Genomic DNA, 17590 nt, shown 5'->3' on the forward strand with positions numbered 1-17590 from the left:
TATCTTTTCTGACAATAGCAGTATGAAACTAGAAATTAATAACAGGAGGAAGGCTGGAATATTCACAAATACATGGAAATTAAACAATATACTCCTGAATAACTAATGAGTCAAAAAAGAAATTTAAAAATATATAAGACAAATGAAAATGGAAATACAACATACCAAAACCTATGGGAAGCAGCAGAAGCAGTTCTAAGAGGGAAGTTTATAATAATACACAACTACAGAAAGAAAAAAGAAGGATCTCAAATAAACAACCTAACTTTATACCTCAAGAAACTAGAAAAGGAAGAAGAAAATAAGCCCAAAGTTAGCAGAGGGAAGGAAATAACAAAGATCAGAGCAGATTCAAATAAAAATAGAGACCAGCAAGGGGGCTTCCCTGGTGGTGCAGTGGTTGAGAATCTGCCTGCTAATGCAGGGGACATGGGTTCGAGCCCTGGCCTGGGAAGATCCCACATGCCGCGAAGCAACTAGGCCCGTGAGCCAGAACTACTGAGCCTGCGCGTCTGGAGCCTGTGCTCCGCAACAAGAGAGGCCACGATAGTGAGAGGGCCGCGCAACGTGATGAAGAGTGGCCCCCACTTGCCGCAACTAGAGAAAGCCCTCGCACAGAAATGAAGACTCAACACAGCCAAAAATAAATAAATTAATAAAAAAAAAAAATAGAGACCAGCAAAACAACAGAATACACCAACAAAACAAAGAGGTACTTCTTAAAAAGGTAAATATAATTGGCAAAACTTTACACTATCTTTAAAAAAAAAAGAAGACTCAATTATTTCAGAAATGAAAGAGGGAACATTACAACTAAGACCACACAAATACAAAGGATTAAAGATACTACAATTAACAATTACACATCAACAAACTGGATACCCTGGAAGAAATGGATAAATTTCTAGAAACATACAAACTACCAAACTGAATCATGAAGAATTAGAAAATCTGAGCAGAGCTATAATGAATAAGGAGACTGAATCAGTAATAAAAGAAAAACTTCCCAACAAAGAAAAGCCCAGGGTCCAACGGTTTCCCTGATGAATTCTATCAAACATTTAAATAATTAATGCCTATCCTTCTCAAACTCTTCCAAAATATTGAAGAAGAGGAAATACTCCTTAACTTATTTTATGAGGCTAGCATTACCCTGATACCAAATCAGATAAGGATACTACAAAAAAACAAAACAAACAACAACAAAAAAACTATAGGCTATTATCCTTGATGAACATAAACGTAAAAGTTTTCAACACTCTATTACCAAATGGAATTTAACAGCACATTAAAAAGATTTATCCCTTTTAATTAAAAGGAATGTACCTCAAAATAGGAATGGCTATATATGACAAGCCCACAGATAACATCATACTCAATGGTGAAAGGTTGAATGCATTTCCTCTAAGATCAGAAACAAGATGAAGGGTGCCCACTCTTACCAATCCTATTCAACATAGTACTGTAAGTCCTAGCCAGAACAATTAGAAGAAAAAGAACGGAAGTAAGGAAAGAAGAAAGAAGGAAAGAAAGAAAAGGCATACAAATTACAAAGGAAGAAGTAAAACTGTCTTTGTGTTCAGATATGACCTTATATAGAGAAAATCCTAGATTCCACCAAAACACTGTTAGAACTAATCAACAAATTCAGTAAATTTGCAGGATACAAAATCAACATACAGAAATCAGTTGCATTTCTATACACTTACTAACAATTAAATATCTGAAAAAGAAATTTTAAAAAACCACATTTATTCACAATAGCATTAGAAACAAAACACTTAAGAATAAATTTAACCAAGGAGGTGAAAGATCTATACACTGAAAACTATAATACACTGATGAAAGAAACTGAAGATGACACAAATAAATGGAAACATGTATGTTCATCATTCAGAAGAATTAATATTGTTAAAATGTCGATGTTACACAAACTTATCTACAGATTCAGTGCAATCTCTATCAAGATTCTAATTGCATTTTTCATGGAAATAGAACAATCCTAAAATGTGTATGGCACCATACAAGACCCTGAATAGCCAAGGCAATCCTGAGAATGAAGAAAAAGCTAGAGGCATCACACTTCCTGATATCAAATATACTGCAAAGCTATATTAACCAAAACAATATGGTACTGGCATAAAAATATACACACAGATCAATGGAATAGAATTGAGAGCCCCAAAATAAACTCTCACATATATGGTGAACTAATATTTGTCAGGGGAGCCAAGAATACTCAATGAGTAAATGATAATCTCTTCAAAAAATGGTGTTGGGAAAACTAGATAACCACATGCAGAAAAATGTGATTGGACAGCACTTACTAAAATTAACTCAAAATGGATTATAGACTTAAACATAAGAACTGAAACCATAAAACTGCTAGAAGAAAACAAGAAAGAAACTCCTTGATATTGGTCTTGGTAATGATTTGTTGGATATGACACCAAAAGCAAAACTGCACAAGTGGGACTACATCAAAAAGCTTCTGTACAGAAAAGAAACAATCAACAAATGAAAAGATAATCTATGTAATCGGAGAAAATACTTGCAAATCATCTGTCTGATACAGGATTAATAAACAAAATATATAAGGAACTCATACAAATCAACAGCAGAAAAACAATGTGATTAAAAAATGAGCAGAGGACCTGAATAGATATTTTTCCAAAGATGACATCCAGATGGCCAACAGATACATGAAAAGATGCTCAACATCCTAATTATCAGGGAAATGTAAATCAAAACCCCAATGAGATATCTCCTTACATGTGCTAGAATGGCTATCATCAAAAAGACAAGAGACTGCAAGTGTTGGTGAGGAAGTGGAGAAAAGGAAGCCCTTGTGCACTGTTGGTGGGAATGTAAATTGGCACAGCCATTATGAAAAACAGTATGGAAGTTCCTCAAAAAATTAAAAATAGAACTACCATATGATCCAGCAATCCTACTTCTGGGGATATATCCAAAGGAAATAAAATTACTATCTCGAAGAGTTTATCTGCACTCCCATGTTCACTGCAGCATTATGCATAACAGCGAAAATACGAAAACAACCTAAGTGTCTGCCTACAGATGAATGGATAAAAAAGATGTGGCATATATATTCAACGGAATATCATTCAGCCATGAGAAAGAAGGAAATCCTGGCATTTATGACAACATGGACATACCTTGAAGGCATTATGGCAAGTAAAATAAGCCAAACAGAGAAAGACAAATACTGTATATCACTTATATGTGGATTCTATAAAAGCTGAACTCATAGAAACAGAGTAGAATGGTGGTTATGGGGCGAGGGAAATGGAGAAATGCTGTTAAAAGGTACAAACTTCCAGTTATGAGTAAGTGCTGGAGATCTAATGTACAGTATGGTGATTATAGTTCATAATACTGTATTATATACTTGAAATTGCTAAGACAGTAGACCTTAACTGTTCTCACCACAAAAAAACAATGGTAATTATTTGAGGTGATGGAGGTGTTGACTAACCCTACTGAGGTAATCATTTCACAATATATAAGTGTATCTAATCAACACACTGTACACCTTAAACTTACACAATGATATATGTCAACTATATCTCAATAAAGCTAGAAAAAAGCATCAAGTTTATAAAATATTGCACTTTAAAATTGTTTCCTGTCTTGTCTACACACAGGTACACAAACACACATGCACATACACTCACACACACTCACAGGACTCTAATCTGAAGAGGTACAGTATAAAAGTATATAGTGCAAATGCCAAGAGCTCAGACTCAAACTAGCCTGTCTGGCATCCAGTTGTGGCTCTACTATTTGCTATCGTGTGACCTTGCACAGGTTACTTAAAGGTGTCCTTTGAAAAATGAGGATTGAGAATAATACCTATCCCCTAGGGTGGTTGCTGAATATAAATATATGCACATATATACATACATATTTACATTTACTTACAAATGTATATACACTTATATCTATGTTTACATATATATGTCATATAATAAGTACTCAGTGTTAGCTCAGGTTGGAAATTATTTTATTCTGCTAAAGAAAAACGAACAGACACAGGTGTGAATTTTATCCAAGGGGCCCCTAGGCCTCCCCTCCACTGGGGATTTGTTTCTTTTGCAATTCCTCAAGGGTAGGATGGCCCTCTCTGAGTTATTTCTTTGAAGGTCTAGTATTGAAATTCATTCCAGTACTATGGAAGGAAGCCAAGAAAGTCAGCTTTTCTTGGAAGGCTGCATGCCTCAGAAGAACCTGAGCCAAGGGGGCCAGAGTGCTGGCAGTGAGTCAGCTCCTTATTAAAAAGCACTTATTGATCACCTGCTGTGTGCTGGGCACAAGAGCGGAGGCTATACAGGGGGTACAAACAAAACTAGAAATGAGGTTCCCACCCTCAAAGAAGAGACACACACACACACAAAATGACTATTACAAACCAATGCATTAGTACACACAAAATGGTGTGGGATAATTTGTTTTCAAAAATCCAAGGAGACCAAGTGTTGTGTATTCATCCCATCAGGGAAGGCTGTTTAGGGGAGGCGAAAGGTGAGCTGCAGGTAGCAGGAGGAATTTGGAAAGGCAGAGAGGAAGGAGGACGGTCATGGCCTGAAGCAAAGCTCCCAGCAGGGAGATTTTTCAGTCTGCTGTGAAAGTGGGGAAGTGGCCTAATTTTCCAGTGTGGAGGGGCCAACATATGGAGTTACAGAGAAAATTAAGGCTGGACAGAAAGGCCACTTGGTGATGTAATGTTCAGTACAAGGTTAGATTTGTCATCTCATGCAACAGGTAGCCTGTGTGGATTGCTGAGGAGGGTGTGATGACAATTTCAGCAATTTTCTTTGCATTGAGCTTTGGTCCTGCCATGGATATCACAGTTAACTTTTTGATCAGTTCCATCAAAAATCATTTGATCGCATCTTGTATGAGGGAAGGAAGCCTGTCTCTGGCCTGTTCACCATCGTCCAGGACGGGGACTGCACAGTATAGGAGTGAATAAGTAAAAATCTCTTATTTGATAATTAAATAAGTTAATACACGTAAGGTGCTTAGAAGAGTACCTAGCACAAAAGAAGCTCTACAAAAGTACTGCTATTCTCCCTTCCTCCTTCTCTTCTTCTTCCTCCTCCCCCTTCTTCATGAGTAAGGCAGAGTATATGCACCAGGGCCTCAATGAGTCCCGTCCATTGGGCCACGGTAGCTGAGTATCGCCACGCGGGTTGTGCACTGCACAAAATATTCACATAGACCACGAAGAGAATAGTGTTGTCTGGAATTGTTTTACACAACAGCCCTCACAGGCCAGCTTTCCATGACATACTGAACTTGGAAGCTCCTTTCACACTTCAAAATTCTAGAATAACCTCAAAACCCCTTCCTACCGTCACAGCAGAAGGGAGATCAAAGGGTGGACAGAGTAGAAAGAAACTGTTAACAGTGCAAAAATGAGAGAAGGCATTCCCAAGGTAACTGCCAGCTGCAGCAGGCATCTTTTAAGTGTATTGGAAGAAAAAGAGCCTCTTAAAGGGTTTTGCAAAAAGGAAGAATAAGAAGATCACTACTTTAAAGGCTTGAACTTGAGTAACTGCAGTCGGAGATACAGAGAAAGCTCTGCAATCAGTATAAAATACCTGATTCAAGAAGGTGCGAGGTCAGGTTGGGACGGAACAGCACAGGATATGAGCAACACGGGACACAAAAGGATTCGTGGGTGATGTCAATTCAGGAAGACTTCAGGAAACAAACTGAAAAGGATCAGGACTGCCGCTAAGGGATTCACCAATTCTTTCTGGAGGTAAGATCAGCTGTTAGTATGCGAATATCACTACTTATTATTATAGTCTCAGAAGTGTGTCTGCAATTCATTTGTTATATAAAAGGAAACAATTTAGAAAGCTGTATGCCATTAAAACCATATGGAAGTTCTAGGCATTCACGACAAGTCACTTTGTTATCCTCAAGGCCAGGAATATACAGGTAGGTGGTCCCCAGGTGATAAGCCCAGTAAGGATTCTAGTTGGTGGCCAGATTGGGCAGAACAAGTAATCTTACGAAGAAGTAAGGGTAAGATTGGTTTTTAAGCGGAAGTTAAAATAATGCAAATACCTCAAAGGTCAACAACCATACATCTCACCTTGCTTGCAAAATGACTTATCGGCAAATTGTGTACATTTTATTAGAATGACTTCCATGTAATAGAAATTTACCAATGACAAAGCGTTAACTGCCCAAACCTCAAGTGGGCTATATCACAAAGGATGGAAAGGGAAAGCTCTACCTCTGTGGCTGCCGAGGGACCTTGAGCAGAGGGAACAGCAGACGTGCTGGCAAGGGTGATGGGGATGCTGGGCTTCAGCGCCGCAGCGCCACTGGGCGGCCGGGGGCTGACACAGGTACAGGGACTGGCCTCGCCATGGCAGTCCCAGATGGGTCTACGCTTTCTTGGAGAGAACACCCTGAGCGTTCCCAAACACCCCAGAAGCAGTCCTGCAAACATCCAGATGACAAACTGTCCCTGCTGTGCCTCTCTTACAGCTATGATCACTCTGCCATGTGTGTGACAGTTACTGGGGCACACGGCCACCTCCCTGCTAGATTCCTAGCTCCTGGAGAGTGCAGCTGTGCCTGGTTCATTCTGGATCTCCCGCAGTGACTAGCCCAGCACTGGGCCCGTGGTGAATGCTTACAGTGTGCTGGGCTATGTACATTTTATCCATTATCTCATTTAATCCACCAGCAGTCCTCTGCAGTACATACTGGCATTACTCCCATTTCACAATGAGGAAACCAAACCTCAGAAGGATGAAGTGACTGCTGTTAAGTTATACGGCTGATCGGTGAAAGCACCAGGATTTGCACCAAAAGTCATGCTTTTAACTATCACATCACCCTTCCTCCAGATTAGGGGTGGGTAAACTATCACCCATGAGCCAAATCCAGCCTCTGGCCTGTTTTTGTACCGGCCACAAGCTAAGGAATTTTTTACATTTTCACATAGTTTAAAAAAATCAAAGCAAGAATAATATTTCGTGACAAATGAAAATTACATGAAATTCAAATTTCAGTGTCCATAAAAGATGTTTAATTGGAGTACAGCCACCTTCATTCTTCTACATATTGTCCATGGCTGTTTCCATGCTGCAAGCGCAGAGTTGAGTCATTCTGACAAAGGCCATACGGCCCATGAAACTAAAATATTTAGTAGCTGGCCCTTTACAGAAAAAGTTTACTCACTTCATCTCTAGATACAGAGCCAAGCAGCAGACATACTTCTCTACCCAGCTGTGCAGGAATATTGGCACATAAGGTCAGAGAAATCATGGAGTGATAAGTACCAGGTCAACTCGCAAGCACCATCTGAAGGCCATGGCTACAACCTGGCCACACCTGGAACCAGGAGGCAGGCACAAGGCACTTGGCTCAGGACCGTTTGCTGGCAGAGGAGGTATTGCTGATGGTAGTTCTGCAGGTCAATGAGGACGCTCAATAAACCACTGATTGCTTTGGTCAATTGCAAGTAACAAGATCTTGCGGATGACTGAGCCGTGCAGATGATATGAAAATCACATTTAGCCTTCAGTCAGCAACCTCCTTTCCTGCTGAGCTCTCTGCAGAGATGCCAACAAGTTGCGGAACTAACAGACTGGGGTATCGCCATCTTGTGCTACAGATGCTAATTGAGCAGTGACATAGCCAGGGGGCAGACTGCAGGACGGGAGAAGGGCAAGCCAGATGTCTGTACAATCCTGTACCTGCAGGATGAGTAGGACATGGATGAACCTTCTCTCTGCACAGCCAGGAGAACACAGTGGAAGCAGCCAGAGGGAGCCCTAAAAGCAAGAAACCAGCTCTGGGGAGGGGGTGGGGGGCTCAGGAGAAAGAAGGACACGGTCACTACCTGCCCCTATGTTTTACGGGCCTCCTGCCAGATGGTCAAGGCAAAGGACACCCATGCCCAGGTAAGGGCTGGGACAAAGTGGTCAGCACACCAGATCTTACTAGATCCCCCATACAGGACATTATGTCATTAACTGTGACCTGGTACTCTAAGGTCACTGTTCTGCACAGCAGCTCTCCTGCAAATGTGCAGTAACAGGAGGGGGAAATGAACAGAAATTACATCTTTGGAAAACAAAGTGGTACAATTAGAAAAGCACAGACTTTGGGGTCAGAATTCCCGGGCTTCAGTTTTGTCTCTGACACTAGTACTCCCTACATGATCCTTATCAGATCACTTAGTTTTTCAGATTTTTGGTAAACTCTGCAAAATGAACTATCAGAGTTAATCAATGGGTTATGTATCCTGTATGTCAGGATTAGGTTTGTCTGCATACAACAAAAACTCAAATAACAGAGTGACTTATTTTTCTCTCATATAAAGGAAGTCCAGAATTAGGGAGTGCAAGCCTGGTGCAGCAGTTCCACAGTCAAACAAACATAGGTACCATGGAATGCTTCTCCTCTGATGTGCTTATAATATACTTTCCACCCTCAGTGTGCCTGATAGTCAAAAACGACTGCTGCAACTCCGGCAATCAAGTCTACACTCCAGGCAGCAAGAAGCTGGAAGAGGCAATGAATAAATGACATAATCCCTCTCTGAATCAGCCCATATTAAGGAGATTTCCCAGAAACCCTGTCCAATAAACTGCCATCCTTATTTGCAAGGCTGGCTGGGAGGTGTACATTTTAACGATGGTCACTGTCACCTCTAATAAAATACAACTTCTGACAGTATGGAAGGAGGAGAGAATAGAATGAGGAGGCAATAAGTAGTCTTGGCCACAAATGCTCACCTCAAGGGCCGATGCTGTCCCCAAATTACCTAATGTGTATGAAAGGACATTTCATACGCAGAAGGACATGAAATAAAATCCACTCTCCTTGGTTTCCCATACAAGGCCCTTCATGATTGGGCCCTGCTCTCCCTGCTAAGTCACACCTCCTACCACCTCCCTGTCTTGTACTTTCTGCTCACCACAGCAAACTGCTGGCAGTTCCTTGCATGGCTTGCCTCCATGCCTTAAATCTCCTCCTCTTTGCCCAACTCAGGTACCATCTTCCCGAAGCCTCCCTGGAGCTCCAGAGTGAGGTAAGTGTTCCTTTGCTGTCCTCCCACAGTGTCCCACGGACATTCCATCCCACCATCCTCCTCATTACCTTGAAATAATCATTCTATGCTTTTATCTTTCCCTCTAGACCTGTGCTGTGCAATACGATAGCCACTAGCCACATAAGGCAAAAGAGCCCTTGACACGCAGGCCAGTCCAAATTCAGATGTGCTCTTAAGCACAAAATGAAATTTACAAGATTTCAAAAACACAGGGTGAAAGAAAAGGAATGTAAAATACCTCGTTAATAATTTTCTATATTGGCTTCACTTTTGAACTGTAACATTTTGGATGTACTGGGTTAAATTATACTATTAAAATAAAATTTATCTGTTTCTTCTGGCTTTTTCAAAACATGTGTTTACTACAACTTTAAAATTACATATGTGGAAAGAGTTCTAGAGATGGATGTCGGAGATGGTTGCACAACAGTATAAATGTACTTAATACCACCAAACTGTACACTTAAAAATGGTTGGGGGCTTCCCTGGTGGCACAGTGGTTGAGAGTCTGCCTGCCAATGCAGGGGACACGGGTTCGAGCCCTGGTCTGGGAAGATCCCACATGCTGCGGAGCAACTGGGCCCGTGAGCCACAACTACTGAGCCTGCGCGTCTGGAGCCTGTGCTCCGCAACAAGAGAGGCCGCGACAGTGAGAGGCCCGCGCACCGCAATGAAGAGTGGCCCCCGCTCGCCGCAACTAGAGAAAGCCCTCGCACAGAAACGAAGACCCAACACAGCCAAAAAAAAATGGTTAAGATGGGGACTTCCCTGGTGGTCCGGTGGTTAAGAATCCGCCTTCCAATGCAGGGGACGCGGGTTCGATCCCTGGTCAGGGAACTAAGAGAGCCAACATGCCACAGGACAACTGAGCCCGAGCACCACAACTACTGAGCATGTGGGCTACAACTACAAAGCCCACACGCTCTGGAGCCTGCACACCACGACTAAAGAGAAGCCCATGCGCCACAACGAGGAGCCCACGCGCCACAGTAGACGATCCCACACGCTGCAACTAAGACCCAACACAGCCAAAAATAAAATAAATATTTTTTTAAAATGGTTAAGATGGTAAATTTTGTTATGTGTATTTTTAAGAAGTGAAATACACACACATATATGTTTTAAATTACATACATGGCTCGCTTTTGAGGCTCACCTTGCACTTCTACTGGTGAGTGCTACTCTAAAGTATTAGCTCCTGAAGGGAAGCAACTATGTCTCATTAATGTTTGTGTCTCAAGCCTGTACAGTGTCTGTTTCCTAAGTGTTGGTTGCACAAAATCATACATATTATAAAATCTCTGATCACAATATGACAAAGGCAGGTGAAAGGGAAAGATGATAGTAGTAAAGGACATTTTGCAAGACCAAAATGTGCCCTATTCGGGGCCTTGAGAAAGTCTGGGAAAAACCAAGGTGGCCTTTGTCATGTAGTGGCTGGTGCACAGGCCCATGGACCTTGGTTCACATCCCAGTATCGCTATGAACCAGAGAATGACTTTCACAAGTGACATTCACCCCAAGCCTCCCTTTCTTCACCTGTAAACAGGGGATGATTACAGCACTGACCTTATCATGTTGCAAGGAGAAATAAAGGAGATTCTGCTGGCACAGTCCCTGAAGCATAATGAATGATCAATAAATGTTAGCTTCTTTTTTTTTTTATTAGCTTTTACGGGCCCGTCGTGAAGGAAAAACAGTTTTTTAAAAGTTGCCTGAAGCCAACCCACATTAAGTTATTTCCCTGCTGAATATTAAAACAATTTTCAATCTGAGATGACAAAAATAATCTGAGCTGGCAGATGTATGGTGTTGTCACCCACTCTGTTGCTTGGAATTGAATGAATTGTACGTAAGTACCACTCTTTCCTTGTTTGGAAAAGCACCTGACTTGAAGGTCTGCTGCGTGTTCCGTGGTGCTGAAGGGGTCCTGCACACGGGCACTATGGCATAGCCATGCAGGCAGGTGGAGCAGCTGTGCTGGCTGGGCCAGACACACAGGTGTGTTATGTTCCTAACTCAGTCGCCAAATCTCAGTGGCTTAAAACCACGTTTCCTTCTCATTTATGCTACATGCAACAGGCCAGTGCAGGGCCTTTGCTTCATGTTATTCTCACCAAAGGACCCAGGCTAGGAAGTGCCCAGGATTGTGTCTGCAAGAAAGCAGGAACATGGCTTGTAAAATCTTCAGGCAGAAATGACACACCTCTCTTGTTCACATCTATTGGCCAAAGCAAGTCTTATGTCCGCGTCTAACTTAAGGGAGTAGGGAAGTGGAATCTTATCTTATGGCTAAAAGAAGAAAAGGAGAGTAACACCCATGAAGAGCTCTGATGACTGCCACTGCCTGAGTAGATGGTCACGTGATGGCAAAGAAATGACACCACCCAGTGCCCAAAGATGAAATTCTGGGATTCTAACAAAATTGCCCTCAATTTCATATCCATAGAAAGCAGTGAAATGCAAATTGAAACTATGTACTGTTTTTAAGAACAACTGAGTCAGTAAAACCTACAACATCCAATTTTGTTAAGGTTTCAGTGAAACGACACACCCAAACACTCCTGTAGCCATCATAAGTCAGAACATGTGTTTTGGAAAGCAGTCTGGCAGTATGTATCAGAGCAAGAAGCGGAAGTTCATATCCTTCGGCACATTTGTTCAATTTCTGGGGATTGACCTGAATGAAACCATCCAAAAACTATAGGCCCAAAGACATTGATTTATTTGTAAAAAATGTTGCTATTACCAATTATAATAGCAAAAATATTTATAATTTAAAAAGTAGAAAAAATTAAAACATCCTACTATAGAGGCCAGGTTAATAAGTAAGCTATAGGAACTCTTTGGGGAATATTATTTATATTTTTTTAATTATGCTTATAAAGTCCAAAAAATATGGAAATATGCTTATGATGGAGTACTAAATGAAAATAGTAGGATGCAAAATAATATGGAAATAATAATCACAACCATTTAGAAATGGGTACAAAACAAAAATGCTGAAAATAATTAAGCCAAAATGCTAACAGAAATTGTATTAACATTTTTACCTCAGAAACAATAATGAACAATAAACTTTAAAATGGAAACTGATAAAAACTAAAAATTATCTCCAGCTGCAAGGGCTTCTGTGAAGAGGCTGCTGGGGCAGAAGTTACATTTAGAAAATGGTTTCTCCATAAAAGCATGGCTCTTTCACAGTACAAGCTCACAGTAGCTGCTCAAAAACATTATTGAACGAAGACGTAAATAGACATTTCTCCAAAGAAGACAGACAGACGGCCAAGAGGCACATGAAGAGATGCTGAACATCGTTAATTATTAGAGAAAAATGCAAATCAAAACTACAAGGAGATATTACCTCACACCAGTCAGAATGGCCATCATCAAAAAGTAAATGCTGGAGAGGGTGTGGAGAAAAGCAAACCCTCCTACACTGTTGGTGGGAATGTAAATTGGTACAGCCACTATGGAGAACAGTATGGAGGCTCCTTAAAAAACTAAAAATAGAGCTACCATATGATCTAGCAATCCCACTCCAGGGCATATATCTGGAGAAAAACATGGTTCAAAAGGATACATGCACCCTAATGTTCACTGCAGTGCTGTTTACAATAGCCAAGACATGGAAGCAACCTAAATGTCCATTGACAGAGGAATGGAAAAAGAAGATGTGGTACATGTATACAATGGAATACTACTCAGCCATTAAAAAGAATAAAATAATGTCATTTGCAGCAACATGGATGGACCTGGAGATTATCATACTAAGTGAAGTAAGTCAGATAGAGAAAGTCAAATATCATATGATATTGCTTATATGTGGAATCCAAAAAAATGATACAATTGAACTCATTTACAAAACAGAAACAGGCACACAAACTTAGAGAACGAACTTATGGTAACCAGGGGAAAAGGGTTGGGGAGAGGGATAGATTGGGAGTTTGGGATAGACATGTACACACTGCTATGTTTAAAATAGATAACCAACAAGAACCTACTGTATAGCACAGGCAACTCTGCTCAATACTCTGTAATAACCTAAATGGGAAAAGAATTTGAAAAAGAATAGATTCATGTATATATATATATATAACTGAATCACTTTGCTGTACACCTGAAACTAACACAACATTGTTAATCAACCATACTCCAATATACAACAAAAATTAAATAAGAAAAAGGTACAAGCAGTAAAAAAGTAAACACTAAATACCTTTTTTATAAACAAACAGAAAAAAGCATTTACTGAATAAATAAATGAAAAAGATTAATGGAGAAAAGAAAGAGAAACAATCATAAATGAATGTTGAATTGAGAACATGAAAATGGAGGGATTATCTCTCTTAAGAACCCTGGCTAGTTACCACTAATCACTAACGAGATAAATAGTAGTCAAGCCTAGAAAGAACAGCCTCCCTAGATTAGTTCTGGCCCAGGATGTGGGCCGGAAGGTTTTATCAGCCTCAGAAACTCATTTGTTCCTTGATGTCACCACCACTCAGGAGTCTCCTCTGCTTTTATTTCCTTTTCCCCCTCAACCATTCCTCCTTGAGTTTTACCCCTCCCATCCCCAAGACTGGTCCAGGACAGGGTCTGAGTTGGAATGCCTGCCTATTAGAAAGAGCAGATATTTTCCCTCAACCACAGGGAAAATAAGATAATGGTGATTTTACTCTCATTCTACGATCTGCCCTGTTCTTTTAATGATATGCTCTAAACCCAGATCACTTAATGAAATTCCCAGGAAAGCCTAAATCAAAGTTTCCCTATGGAATATAGACCTTACATAATTTAAATATGTAAGACCCCCATGTATGGTTTTACAGGGTGTGTACTGCCCAACCCTGGGGCCACACTATTTATCAAAAGCATTGCAGACTTATTTATTTATTACAACTCTTTAGCAAATGGCAGGCAATTGTATTTTCTTCTGACAGAATCAGTATACAGATAACCTTCTGGCAGATGAGAGAAAAACTATCTTAAGAAAGGGTTTGTTTTTTTTTTCTAGTTTGGATAAAGTGTTATGTGGACTATGGTGGCTTTAAAGTATGCTTGATGAATACATGTTAGTCCTTGCCTTCTCCTCCATAGACTACCCTAGAAAGGATTGGCACACTCAAATCCTTCACGGTTCAGAACAGGTTATGGAAATAAGTGAAGCAGGCCAAGTGTGTGCATCTTTAGATAGTGGCGACTGTCAAGAATCTGGAGGGTAGAGTACAGACCTAGTCTAAATGCCTTAAAGCTTAATTTAAAAACAAAATCACTTTGTAGGCTAAATGTAATTTATCTTCTGGGAAATTCATTTCTCTGGTGATCAGAGAACTGTTCTTGATTTGACCAAGAACTACATTTGCAAACTGTAGTTCTTGGTCAAATCAGTGATGATAAAAAACAAAAAAGGAATAGAAATGCAGCTTATTTGTTGAACCTTAATTTTCCTCCTTATTTCAGCAATCAAACCCACAGAATTTTCAAGAGGTTTCCAAGTTACTGTTTCTCAACCAAATGTGATTTTGTTCCCCTCGAGGAACATCTGGCAAAGTCTGAAGACATCTGGCTGTCACAACTGGGGAGGGGCATGCTGCTTAGAGGCCAGGGACGCTGCTAACCATTCCACGGTGCACAGGACAGCTCCGTCCACCACCACCACCAAGAATTATCCAGACTAAAAGGTCAATGGTGCCACTGCGGAAAAACTCTGCTCAAAGTAGTTCTGTAAGAATTGAAAAGAAAAAAAAGGAGAGAGGGAAAAAAGGAGACCTTTAGCTTGATGGGAAGAGAATCCTTAAACCCTATGAACATCTATAGGTGTGGATGGTAGAAACTAAAAAGGTTAGCCAATTTCTGGAACCAGCATAGGCAAAGGGGGTGACCAAGATGTTAGCAAAGAGCTATAGGCGTTCCTAGGCAAAAGGTTGTTCCAGTTTGTTCTGGGGACTCCTGGAAGCACCACTTTATCCACACATTTGTGTGATGTGCAATGTCATGTTAGACCATTACTGTATCTGTGAGTTTCTGGGCATATGTTTCATTAGCACGTGAACTACTGGAGAAGATGGTGGCATCTTAAATTCTTTCCTCAGAGAAACCTTCACCCATGTTATTATTCTTGCTGCTGAATATGGACGTTATACTCTATAACACTACTTGTTTATAAAGAGTTTGAATACTAAGCCTCAGGTATACTGTGAAATTTGCAAACTGGCCTGAACCTATGCCTCCTGCAAGTTACTTTGGTAGAGAAATGATTTCTGAGTTTCAAACCACCAGAAGCAGATCTTAACTCCATTCTGATCGATGTAAGACCACCATTGACTATACATCCCAGGAGGTCTAGTAGTCCTTTAAATGAGCAAACTAACATGTTGTCTCATCAACAAATTTTTTATAATGATACCTCTTCCTTGAGATGAGTTTAATACAGCATACTGTCTCTTTCTTTATGCCCCATGACTCCATAAGGATACACTAAAATAGCTTAAGATGACATGAACTAAATTGCTTTCGGGACATCCCTATCTTATCTGGGAACCACAGGGAGTCTTCTCTTACAAAGAGAAGGTGGGAGGGTTGGGGGAGGCACTTGCCTGGTAACAAACTGCTCAACAAACAAAATCAATGAAAGGGAATATTATATCCCTAACACCCAGCTCAGTGCCTGAATGGTTGAGGGTTTTAAACACCAAATAAATATTTTTTTCTTTGAATCACAGATGATATAAATAATGCCTCCCATTTAAAAATTTTTAATTTAACAGTGTATCTAGAAGGTTTTTTTCCTAAGTATGCAGAGGTTTTAGCTTTTAGACAGCTATATGGTATTCCAAATCACCAACAGTCTAATGATGAACATTTTGGTTGTTTTCAGTATTTTGATATTAAAAATAATGAGTTAATGTTAGTATTTTCTTAAATATCATTTCTCCCATTTATGAGCATATTTATAAATTAAATTCCTAGAAGTGAGATCAAAAGATATGCCCATTTTAATTTTGAAATATATCACCAAATTGCCCTCTATAGAGACTGTTATAATTTATACTCCACAGGAATATAGGACAATGCCTATTTCCCCACATCACCACCATCATAGTGCATTAACCACTTTTTTACCAATAAATAAATTTAAATATTTAAAACATACTTAAATATTTTCTTTTCTGTTAACCTATTTTATGACATAGTTCCTTTGACACTCTCAAGACAGCGAAAGCATTTAAAAGCACTTTAAAGAAGGATGGGGAGATGGCGCTAAGGAAGACTGCAAAGAGTAATGCTGAGCCCAGACTACCCTATATTAAATAACCTTGCTCTGTTTCGCCAAAAACTATTAGCCAAATTCAACAAAGCCCAAATTATAAAGATTCTCAACTTCTACTGCTCAGTCACCTCACCTTCCTGCAATTGCTACTGTAATTTGAAGAAGGCATTTCAATGCAACTTGAAAACTCTTGATCAATACACCTCGGATGACCAGCAGGTAGATAAACATATAGGTAAATGAGATTTGTTTCAAGGAAAAATGTCTGTAGCTCTTGATGCCCCAAATCATATTTTTTTTTTTTACGTTGTAACAACTCTTTTTTCCCCTAATATCTTTATAGGAGTATAATGGCTTTACACTGGAGTGTTAGTTTCTGTTGTATAACAAAGTGAATCAGCTATACATATACATACATCGCCATATCTCCTCCCTCTTGCGTCTCCCTCCGACCCTCCCTATCCCACCCCTCTAGGTGGTCACAAAGCATTGAGCTGATCTCCCTGTGCTATGTGGCTGCTTCCCACTAGCTATCTATTTTACGTTTGGTAGTGTATATATGTCCATGCCACTCTCTCACTTCCTCCCGGCTTACCCTTCCCCCCACCTCCCCGTGTCCTCAAGTCCATTCTCTATGTCTGTGTCTTTATTCCTGTCCTGCCCCTAGGTCCTTCAGAACCATTTTTTTTTTAGATTCCATATATATGTGTTAGCACATGGTATTTCTTTTTCTCTTTCTGACTTACTTCACTCTGTATGACAGTCTCTAGGTCCATCCACCTCAATACAAAGAACACAATTTAATTTTTTTATGGCTGAGTAATATTCCACTGTATATATGTGCCCCATCTTCTTTATCCATTCATCTGTTGATGGACATTTGTTGTAAAGCTGGTTTGATGGTGCTGAATTCTCTTAGCTTCTGCTTATCTGTAAAGGTTTTAATTTCTTGTTGGAATCTGAATGAGATCCTTGCTGGGTAATCTTGGTTGCAAGTTTTTCCCTTTCATCTCTTTAAATATGTCCTGCCACTCCCTCCTGGCTTGCAGAGTTTCTGCTGCAAGGTCAGCTGTTAACCTTATGGGGATTCCCATGTATGTTACTTATTGCTTTTCCCTTGCTGCTTTTAATATTTGTTCTTTGTAGTTAATTTTTGATAGTTTGATTAATATGTGTCTTGGTGTGTTTCTCCTTGGATTTATCCTGTA

The 17590-nt window shown here is 40.1% G+C and overlaps 1 protein-coding gene across 11 annotated transcripts in view; it reads right to left on the minus strand.

Moving 5' to 3' along the window:
- The window catches only part of LOC309664904 (histone-arginine methyltransferase CARM1-like), a 291386-nt gene that overhangs the window by 150315 nt on the left and 123481 nt on the right, over positions 1–17590 (minus strand). The gene's annotated exons all lie outside the window — the stretch shown is intronic.

This window comes from Balaenoptera physalus (assembly GCF_965194825.1).
Source record: "Balaenoptera physalus genome assembly, chromosome: 7".
Classification (NCBI taxonomy): Eukaryota; Metazoa; Chordata; class Mammalia; order Artiodactyla; family Balaenopteridae; genus Balaenoptera; species Balaenoptera physalus.